The sequence below is a fragment of the Lactuca virosa genome, chromosome 5 (genome assembly GCF_052849685.1).
Source record: "Lactuca virosa cultivar CGN04683 chromosome 5, Lactuca_virosa_CGN04683_v6, whole genome shotgun sequence".
NCBI lineage: Eukaryota > Viridiplantae > Streptophyta > Magnoliopsida > Asterales > Asteraceae > Lactuca > Lactuca virosa.
This window is the reverse complement of record NC_136430.1, coordinates 128188210-128199917: the sequence shown is the minus strand read 5'-3', so window position 1 is coordinate 128199917 and position 11708 is coordinate 128188210.

The following is an 11708-nucleotide window of genomic DNA, read 5'->3' as shown; positions in this document are numbered from 1 at the left end:
GGATATGGAAACGTCAGGTCGGTATTTTCTCTCACCTATCATGATGTATATAAGGGTTTCGATGATTTATTTTCTCTCACCATTCACAAAGTATTCAAATTTATCAAGGAAAAAACTCTTTTCTCTCTCCACTGTTCATCGTCTTCTTCGCTGCTACAATGGTCGGATCATCTGAAACAACATCGTTTGCTGATCAATCAACATCCGCTATCATGCTGAACTTGAAGCCTGGTCAAAATATCATCCTTGATCTTGACTCATCTCGATACAATGAACCGCTAAATCCGATGATTGAATGTCTGAGATATTATCCTCTTGCATAAGCTTTGACAATGGCTGAATCGATTCCTTTGGCTCACCTTTCCAAGGCGTACTCGTCTGCAACATACATTCAGGCTGATGGGATCATCACTTTCGAGGTTGTTTCTAACATGACCTCTATCAACAAAGCCCGTTTCTGTAGGATGTTAGGGCTTGATTGATCTGAAGACCATGTGGACCTTGATTTGATTTCATCAACTGATCTCATCAACATGTTTTACGAGATGGGATATATTGGGGATATCTCTCTTTTGTCCAAGTTTAGGAAGCCCAATCTTCCTCCAATATGCAACAGACTGTTCACATTGCTGTTTAAGGGCTTTTCGAAACGTGTTCTTCATTTCATGAAGAATACCAAGTGTTTTACACTTTATCAAGAAATCACCTTCCAATCTTCATATCTTTGATCCTAAAACACTTGAATCTTCAAGTGTTCTTCATTTCATCAAGAACACTTAACCGTAAACCCTTGAATCTCCTTCATTCATCAAGAACACTCAACCGTACACCCAAGAACACCAAGATCTTCATGGACCGTGAACCCATAGGGCTGGCCGTAAACCCCCTTGCATCCTTCCATTTTTCTTCTAACACTCTTATTTGTAAGTTAAACTTACAAATTAGTCCAATTCGTTATCATTCTTATGTTTATATTCACTAACTATATATATATATATATATATATATATATATATATATATATATATATATATATATATATATATATATATATATATAACGTGAAATGCTTTAGGGGGGGGAATACAAGTAAAATACAAGAAATCTTGTGTTTAAAAATGTAATTTTACTTATTTCGTTATCTTACCGTCAATATGAATTTAAACGCGAAACTTAGTTAAAATGTGGAAATAAACTTATTAACTATAATAGGTATAGTTTATGAATCATATGAACTATTTTACAATGTCCAGGTTAAAACATGGAATTAAACTTATAAACTATAATAAGTATAGCTTATGGAACAAAGGGATATTTTTACAAAATTACTTGTTATTTATAAGAGGTTTTCGCATTATTACTTGTAAAGTCGTTAATCTATTTTGTGAGACAAATATTTGTACACTTATCTAAGTACCAGAGTAAGTCTACCCTTATGAACCAGAATCTCCTGGAGGGAGAGCATGAGTTTGTGTATAGATCTATATGGGACCGACAATCCCTCACCTCAACTGTTAGCTACAGTTAGACCGGCATGTCTGCGGGTGACAAACGTAATAAACGATATCGACGTCTGATTCACGTCATATCAATTAGTATGGTCATAAAACTCACAAGGAGAAAACAACGATATATTTACGTAGTATTATACTTTTCCTAAGCTTTCCCAAGGGATGTTAACTATATGATTACTCAGTATATACAATAAGGTTAGATAAAATTGAAATCCGATAGACAGTGGAATGTGTGACTTCCGTCTCATTTCCTGTTCCTTGTTTGGTTGTGGGCTTAGGGCAGATTCACCCATTCAACTGTCTGTTCGATCTCAGTTATATACAACTCATATGTATTAAGTGATCATAGGAGGGTAGTATTGTTGCATCAGGTTTTCAGGGCAAACAAGTCTTCAACCAGTTTAACATATCAACAAAACTAGATATCATTAAAGTAAGTATATTAATTATACTTGTGCTTTTCGATCTTGGAACGATTAAGACTACAAGACGGTTTTATAGAAAATATAGGATTTTCTATGGTAAACATCGTTATTTTAAAGGTAAACAGTTTTCGATAGAATTTTCTGAAAACAATAACAATTATTACTGAAAACAATGTTTTACAATTGAATAAATGGAACTAGGAACGTATTTACAAAAGGTTTAATACTTATTATCAAACTAGTATAACATAAAGGACCTTTGATGGTTAATTCTATAATTCCTTAGTTTATACATCAGAATTATACATAAATAATATCCGATAGGCAGTGGAATGTGTGACTTCTGCCTTACTTCCTTTTCCTTATTTGGTTGTGGGCTTAGGGCAGATTCATACATTCAACTGTCTGTTCGATATTAGGTTATATATAGTTAGTAAAAACTAAGTGATTGTAGAAGGAACTATTGTGGTTACCATTCTACTAAAGAAAACATATAGCATTTTCTGGAGGAACAGGCGAACTTTTCCAAAGAACAAAGAGTATACTTTTTATAATAAAAATACTTATGAACTCACCAACTTTAATGTTGATACTTTTCCAAACCACTTGTATTCTCAGGAACGTTAGTAGACATGTACCTCTAAGGTGTGGCGAAGACGGTGCTTTACGTCTTAACTTTTGTTGTACTTTCAATGTTATTCAAGTAATGTTTTGGACACAATGTAAATATTATATTATCAATACGATGGTTGTTTTTACTTTGATTACTATGATGCATGTGTTGTGATACTTAACATGAAGTCATCCATCCCCGGACGTTTTCGTCGTTCCGGTTTGGGGGTGTGACAAAAGCTTAGCAATACCCATACAAGACCGAAGCAGAAGGAGCTAACTCTGGGGTCAGACAATTATGGAATAAGGCGCATCAAATTCACAGCTTTTTCGGATCTCTTTATGGCTAAGCTGCTAATGAAATTAGCATCTCTACTAACAGCTCCCCCAAGAAGTTTCATCCCCAAACGCAGCCTCCTGATGCCAGCCGGGAATAGGCCCTCACGTAGCTTTCTACCATCCCATGATGGCCAAAAGAGCTCGGTTTTCTTGATATTCAGCTGAAGGCCCAATTTTGGGCCAATCATCGTAATGATGTCCAACGCTTTGGCCACCTCCTTCGAATCTCCAATAAGTGTGCCATCATCAACGTACCATGCATGGAGAAGAAGCTTGCAATTGTCTCTAATGTTATGCAGGAGTGGGTGCAACATAAGGGCAAAGAGAAGTGGTCCCAAGGGGTCCCCTTGCTGAACCCCAGTAGTGCACCAAATAGGTGTGTTGCCTAGGTCCAACCTTGCTGCTTTACCATATAGGAACTCTACCCACAAGGATATAGAAGGAAACCTCAATCTAACCTCATGAAGTAATGCAGATTTGTCGACAAGGTTAAAGGCATTAGAGAAGTCCACAATAATCATGGAAAGAGATCCTTCATCGTGGCGCTGACTCAACACCCTATTAGCACTATGTAATACGGCTTCAGCGCCACCCGACACCCCGACCCCGAATAGAAAATCATTAAGATACTTGGCCATTTCTTTACCAACACCTTTCATAGCCTACTTGGAACCCAAACGTCTCCATATAGTGCCTACTGCAATTGGTCGTATTCCCTTGTCGGGTTTTAAGAGCGGCTTGAGAGGAGCAGAGGCAACAAATTTTGCGAAAATCGAAGGGCATCTTCCCCCTAGTCATAGATTAACCACATATGTAATAGTTGTTGGGTTTTGTATACTACAACACTCCTATGGTGCATATACAACCCTAATGCTTTGGATCTAAGTTTTCTCTAGTTATACATGCAATAAAATATCCAAATCATGAAGCCTACAACTAGCATACAATTTGATACTTGAATCATAAAAATATATTAGATGATTACCTCTTTGTTGTAGCTTGATGTATTTGGCCTTTAAGAACTTAGCACTTCAAATGTGATGCCTCAAACAAGTCACAAACACCATGAAAAAAGGAGTACTTTAAGAGAGAGTTTCTAGGCACCAAAATTCAGCTATAGCATCTCCAAGATCACTAGTGTGTCCATTTTGTGCATAAAGGGGTTACATATATAGTGTAGAATCCAAGTATCACATATAACCCTAATTCTTACACTTAGGCTTATGATCCATAACTCATGTGGACTAAGGCCCCGTTTGATAGTTGCTGACTGAGAAAGTGTTGACTGAGAAAGGTCTGTCTCAGTAAGAAATTATGACCGAGTAAGAAACCATGTTGTTTGATTATACATCTGACTGAATGTGTTGACTGATGCAAAATGACCATTTTACCCTGATGCTCTATCCGTTTCTATGCAATAATAATAATAATAATAATAATAATAATAATAATAATAATAATAATAATAATAATAATAATAATCATAATAATTATTATTATTATAATAATAATAATGATAATAATAATAATAATAATAATAATGATGATGATGATGATAATAATAATAATAATAATAATAATAATAATAATAATAATAATAATAATAATAATCAGTGTTATACAATATATAAAATGTTTGAACAACTATAACAAAAGAAAGCTTCTAGTTTGGTGGTAAATATGTTGGTTTGTGAGTGTGAGGTGATGGGTTCGATTCCCATCACCATCTTTTCTACTGTCGGATTTTTAAAGCACATGGGTAAGTTTGGAAAGCCTTTCTCCATTTCTCAATAAGCTAACTCCCGACCTCTTTCTCACTCAGATCTTGCTGACCGAGTCATCCACCTAAATTTTGTTTATCAAACAACTTCAGCTGACCGAGTCAGCCAAAAATGTCTGACCTGGCTCGGTCAGACATATATCAAACAGGGCCTAACTCTTTATGGATTCTTACATAAACTTAGCCCATCATGGATCAATAGCCCAAACCATATGTATCCCTAATTTACATAATTAGTCCCCGTTAATTTAATTAGTCTCTTTTGATCACTAAATTAATTCTAAATTAATTCTTGATCAATACTAATTAAATAATATGATTTCTCAATTAATATATTATACTTATAATATATTAGTAAATCATAAAGAACCTCTTTCTCAAGTATCCATCCTATCAAATTGTCCTGGTGAAGGCAACCCGCAATGGACCATGCTACTCTCGGGTCAAGTACATACCAATTATAGTTATAGGTTTAGACACCTAATCCAACAGTCTCCCACTTGGATAAGTCTAATAACTATAACTGCAAGTATGACATAAACACCGACTAGCAATCGTAGCTCATAAAAGCCGTTGTCGAACTCTGACCCAGTCAATGACGCGTCCATTAGATAAGGGATCATATATTCCTCCATTCTACAAGATATCATATGGACTGAGACATGGATTATAATCATTCTCTCTGTCCATCTGTTGTTTCCCGATTTTAGATTTATGACAACTGACTAATTGAACAAATCAAATCAGTCCACGCTTGGCCAAGCGCTTAGGGTGCCATCACTAAATCATTGAGGGCCCCACATATATCGCTTTTATCCCTCATTGGGTAAAAGGAATGGATAAACTTCGACTCAAATGCTTGCTCTAGTTACTCATCAAATCACACACAACAATACGTTTTATAACACCAAGTTACTGGTGCGTTTACATATCATCAATGTGCAACCGACTTGTAAACTAAAACTCACATGTCTTGGTTTCAAGAATATAAGATATTATCATCTCACAATCACTCGTGATAAAATCCATGAAGTGATTCAGATGAGCGTGGGTTTAATCCAATACTCTAATCTTATTACAGGAGTACTCATGAATACTGCAACAAACTTGTGTTATGTCTAACACATTAGACAATCCTACAGTCAGATTCATGACAGTCTTACCTCATTACTTACTTCCAAAGTATGATTGACTGTGGATGTTTAAATAACCTAGTTATTCGGGAGGTAAAACATGCAAATTGAAACACAAGAATAATCGAATCCAATACGGTCTCAACACTTTTGAATATAAATAAAACGACTTCTATTTAATCACCATATTGATTACATATTATTCATTATATAATGTTTCGACTAATCAACTTGATACTTCAATTATAACAATAGTTATCCCATGCTCCAAGCATGCACACTATGTTTACCTATGGTCCTTACTTTGTGAAATAGATGAATTGTAACCATTTCCAATGATACTCATTTCTCAATCCAAATCCTTATAGTAAGTGTAAGAATACCAAATTCTTGCCATTTACTATTATCTGTTAGATTCAAAACTTAAATGCAATAATCCTTTTGTAATGTCAATGCACAAAGGTCATAAAGACTATGACAATGATATTACAAAGTATTCCCTTTGGACATTGATTACTGGACCAGTTCCATGGAAGCGAAGTCTCATATTCAAAGTACATTCCTTTGAACATCCTTCTTGCATTAAGGTTTCTAATATTACACAGATTTTATGATTAACTTCCACTTATGGAACATTTCCATAATTCCATATGACTAGCACTTCTGGACAAGAGTTACCTCTTCTCAGAACTTGTCAATATGGACCTTCCAAAACTTATACTATACCTCCAAATGTCCATAAGCAACCAATATTTGGTAAACCTCATATTGTCCTCGACAATTGCTTAACCATTTTAGTCATATCTCGTTCTAGTCCCTTTTCCCTCTTAATGCCCTAGACATTAGGAAAATTAGAACAAATTAATATTATAGCATATGTAATCGATCCTATATCCAAAGCATATGGAATACGATTCATAATGTCTCACATAAAGACATGATACTTTACCAGTCTTTCGCTATAATATTTCCACATATAGAATTTCCTTGTGTTGAATCATTGCAACATAACATTCACATATGTCCATGACTAAATTCGATTAAAATCTTAATCTAAGCTTTTAGATTCGAAATGAAGTACGAATTCCTCTCCCTTAATTATAGCAAAACAACTTTTCAACCTATGCAACTTTGAAAATTGAAACTTTTGTTTTCTATAATCAGCATTTTTAACTCGTAACACTTACCATAATAATCATGCTCCCACTAACATGATAATTATATCCTTACCAGCATAACACTTATGCCCCCACTAGTTATGACATGTTCCCAGAAATCAACTGGACTTCTAGAAATCAATACTTATTGATTTCCTTACCAAAGTTTAGATTTCTGATACTTGGTGCTTCGATAAGTCTTTTCCAGACTTCTCAAGCTCATACACCTTTTAGATTAAAAAGCACAAGTGTGTGTTTGGACCTTTCTGAACTTAAACTAATAAGTCCCGAATGTTCAAACTATTTGCCAATTTCTCACAATTCAAACTATGAAAAGGGATGCTGTATAATACTCGAAATTGAGAACGCAATTATCACAACTGCTAACCCTAATCCCTTAAAATCTACTTAGTGAAAGCGTTTCCTCACAATCATTTTCATGAATTGGAGAGAAACCTTATGCCACTTAGATTTTATAGTGTATGTGTTTCTATCCATATAAATCTTTCATTCCCAACCACTATCACAAGACAAGGTTTATAACAAATCCAAACTTATATGGACTAAACTTGTTTAATCTTAATTTCTTGCCTTTGGAATGGTCACACAAACAAGAATATGTCAACACGATAGGTTACAAACCTCAAGTCATGTACTAGTGATAAACAATAGGTTCATTATTGACTAGTTCTTGAAGCTTTTCAAGGTCTTTAAGACTCCACTGACCTCTTGACATATAAGATTCTCTTGTCCTTGACAAACAAATATTCAAGAGTTAGTGCGGATTCTTATCAAGAATAAGACTTCGTATAATTGCTCTTAGTTGGTCTTTGTTTTATCCAAAACATCACAACTACCAATTTCAAATGTGCATGAGCAAGAACCATTTCTTACTCCACATTTCATGATGTGTTCTAAACCTACTTAAGATGTGTCACTCAAGGTACAATCTTGAAGTATGACTCTAAGACTTGATATTGGAACGAAGTATGATTCATCTATTTGATTTAACCATCTCAACAATTCTCGATTTCTCTTCTTAGCCATATAAGTGCACTAAGGTGTCTTGAGAGGATCAATTGTGATATGGTTTTCATAATCATTAAGATGATCATAAAACACAATACTAAATTACTCTCCTTTCCTTCCAGATTGGAGAAATTTTTATCTTTCTGCCTAATTGATACTTCTTATTCGTTCTGCTATACATTGAAACTTTTTCAATGATCCAGAATTACACTTAATCTTGTACGTATAACCATATTTACTAAACTTTTAGTAAATCATGACGAATAGTCTTATCGTTCTTTGTGGTGGACCTCACCAGCACACAACCAAGTGTACCCGATCCCCTAGTCCTTCACTTGACTCACATATACATGTGAACAAGGAATTAGTCTTAATTTCCCAAAGACGGAGGTTCTCATTCATCCCACAATACAAGTTGCATGATTCCAAGTTTCTATCCAGCTGAAACTTGGCTGATGAGAATCTTTCCTTATTTGGTAAATCTTGACATTACCACAAACGAAAGAATCAAATCCATTTTCCAATATTTCTATCAATGGAAACATATAAACAACAATTTTCACAAATGCCATTGCAAGGAAACTTAAAATAAGATAAAATCAAAAAAAAATCTTTTATTTATAAAACATGAAAAAAACTTTTCCTTACAATGCAATTAAAAATGAAAACTATGTTCCAAAATATTTCTAAGCAATCTATCATAACTCTTAAGCAGCAGCACAAAAATCTGATCATCGAACCATGCGATCGAAATCCATCTCTTCACGATCAGATTCAACTTACTCTTCCTTTAATCTTCCTTTCTTTTCTTCGATCCTACAAAACATCAAAATGTAATTACATTGCATCATGTATTAAGAATCTCCAAATAGGAACTTAATAGAGTTAGATAGTGGACTTACCTGAAGCAGAGTCATACACTCTGACTTTACCATCCTTATGATCCTTCAGGTAGATACGGCAGCTTCACAACCAATGCCCCTTCTCTTGGCAGTAGAAGCAAACAGATTCTTTTAGAATGGCACACGGGACAATCTCAGACTTATTCTTTCTCTTTACCATTAGGTCAAATGTCTTGACCATGGCCGGTCCCTTTCCATTGGGAAGAGAAGACTTTTCTGGACTTCCAATGTTTCCATTGTCAATGTCCATGGAAGTTTGGGAGGTAGATCTTCCAATCAAATTTTCTTGACCAGTGCGCCAAATCATTTCTGATTCAGCAGCAATTAGCAAATAGGTAAGATCAATAAGGGTCACGTCGCGGTCTGTCATATAGTAGTCTTTAACAAACTGACTATACGAATCGGAAAGTGACTGAAGAGCCAAGTCAACAGCCAACTTCCTCGACACAACGACTCCTAACATTCCTAGCCTGTCAATGTGTGACTTCATCTCCAAGACATGTGCACACACAGACCTTCCATCTTGGTGTTTGTTATCCAATAGGGCTTGAGTGACCTTGAACTTTTCTAGTCGACGAAGTTGTGGGTCAAGGAGAATTACTGGAGGATGTGGAGGAAGTGAAGCATGATTTCCATCTCCACGATCCAATCGTGGGACATCATCTTCATGAGGAAAGCTTTTTCCATATGATTTGGGAAGACCATAGTTGTCAGAACTAGACATCTACAAGGGAGAAATTCAAGTTAAGTTGATTTAAGTCCTTAATATAACACCCAAATGACATATTAAAGCTAGGACCCAACGCAATAATTTACAATTCGGAAGAGGGATGCCGTAATCCAATTGTAAACTATTTGAAGGTAGGTAAATGACGATTTACCAATTTTCACCATGAAAAACTAAATTGAACATTAGGTTTTAAATGAATTGAAATTCCTAGATCTTTTAAGATTCAGTGAAATTTTCAATGGCATGTTTAATCTCGATTATGCCCTTCAAGTTTGTGGCTGGTATACCGAGGATCACAAACAAGGTGTGAATAACCATGCAAATTAGCTTTGTACTCTCGATGTCCTTTATCACCTAATCAATGTGCCGGTTAACCACACACACTCCATTGATCTATGACAAACATCGAGCTACCCTTTGCCACCCTTGTTAGTCCATGTTAGTATGCCGGTTAACCACACACGCTCCACTAACGACTTAGCAAGGTGCAATGTGTAATTTCATGGGTTAGCATCAAATTCACATTTTTCCTAAAGTAACTAAGATTGAGAATTTATAAAATATTTAGTTACTTTATAATTCATTATACTTTTAATGAGGGTTTAGTGTCCTATCCTACACATTCGGCTAACGGCCCTCCACCAATCAAAGAAGCGGTGGGTGAGATTCGACACCCATTAAACCACCATTTTATAGGCAATAACCTTATACCCCCTTTATATACCGGATTCGTGAATGAGGCCTACTAACGGTAAGACTGACTTGTTTTATACATATATATAATTATTAAACTTTTAATATTATAATAGTATAAGGGTGTATTTCAAACTTTTAAAATACTTGGTGGTTTAATTCTATTAATAAATTATACTCTTAATTTAATTAAACTTAAACCATGTTGGTATGGATTTATTAATCTTCTCCTTTAATTAAACACTTTAATTAATTTAATACAATCCATAAGAGGTAACTTGAACTATTCAAAAGACATTAAGGTTCTAAACATAAAATACAAAATTAAAACTATTTAATTAATTTTAAGTTATGAACCCAAGAGTTGCACCTTTTTATTACAAGAGTTTTAGAAATCAATGTTTCACAATTTGAGACTTTTCAAATACCAAAACTTGAGGGCAATTTTGTAACTCTTGAAAACCTTTTGAGTTCCAAACTTGATGACAAGATTTGTAACTCCATAAAAAAACTTTTGAGTTCCAAAACTTGATGGCAAGTTTTGTAACTCCTTAAAACATTTAGATCAATTTTTAAAACCAATAAAATAATTGTAATTTTATCTTTTACAAGTTTGAATTAATGCAACTCTTATAGTAAGATAACTTAAAATCAAATTTTACAAACAATTAGCTTATCATATAAACTACTAAAACTTTCAAGATTTGACAATTTATCGTTTACTTGGATGGAATAATCATTACCATATCAGAAAAAACATATTTTATGATACAAAACAGTTTAAGGTAATAATACAAATCCAATTCTGGCCAAAAACCCCAAAAAACTGCAATCAGGCTATCCGACTCGTCGAGTCATATTATGGACTCGTCGAGTCCCCCTTGCATAGTGCAGTTTTTCAACTTTTCCAGCTTTGAACAATTAAGCATGCATCAATATAATAGAAAGCAACCCATGACTCTGATACCACTTTTGGGTTTCGTATACTACAACACTCCTATGGTGCACATACAACCCTAATGCTTTGGATCTAAGGTTTCTCTAGTTATACATGCAATAAAATATCCAAAGCAAGAAGCCTACAACTAGCACCAAAATTCGGCTATAGCATCTCCAAGATCACTAGTGTGTCCATTTTGTGCATAAAGGGGTTACATATATAGTGTAGAATCCAAGAGTCACATGTAACCCTAATTCTTACACTTAGGCTTATGATCCATAACTCATGTGAACTAACTCTTTATGGATTCTTATATAAACTTAGCCCATCATGGATCAATAGCCCAAACCATATGTATCACTAATTTACATAACTAGTCCCCATTAATTTAATTAGTCTCTTTTGATAACTAAATTAATTCCAAATTAATTCTTGATCAATACTAATTAAATAA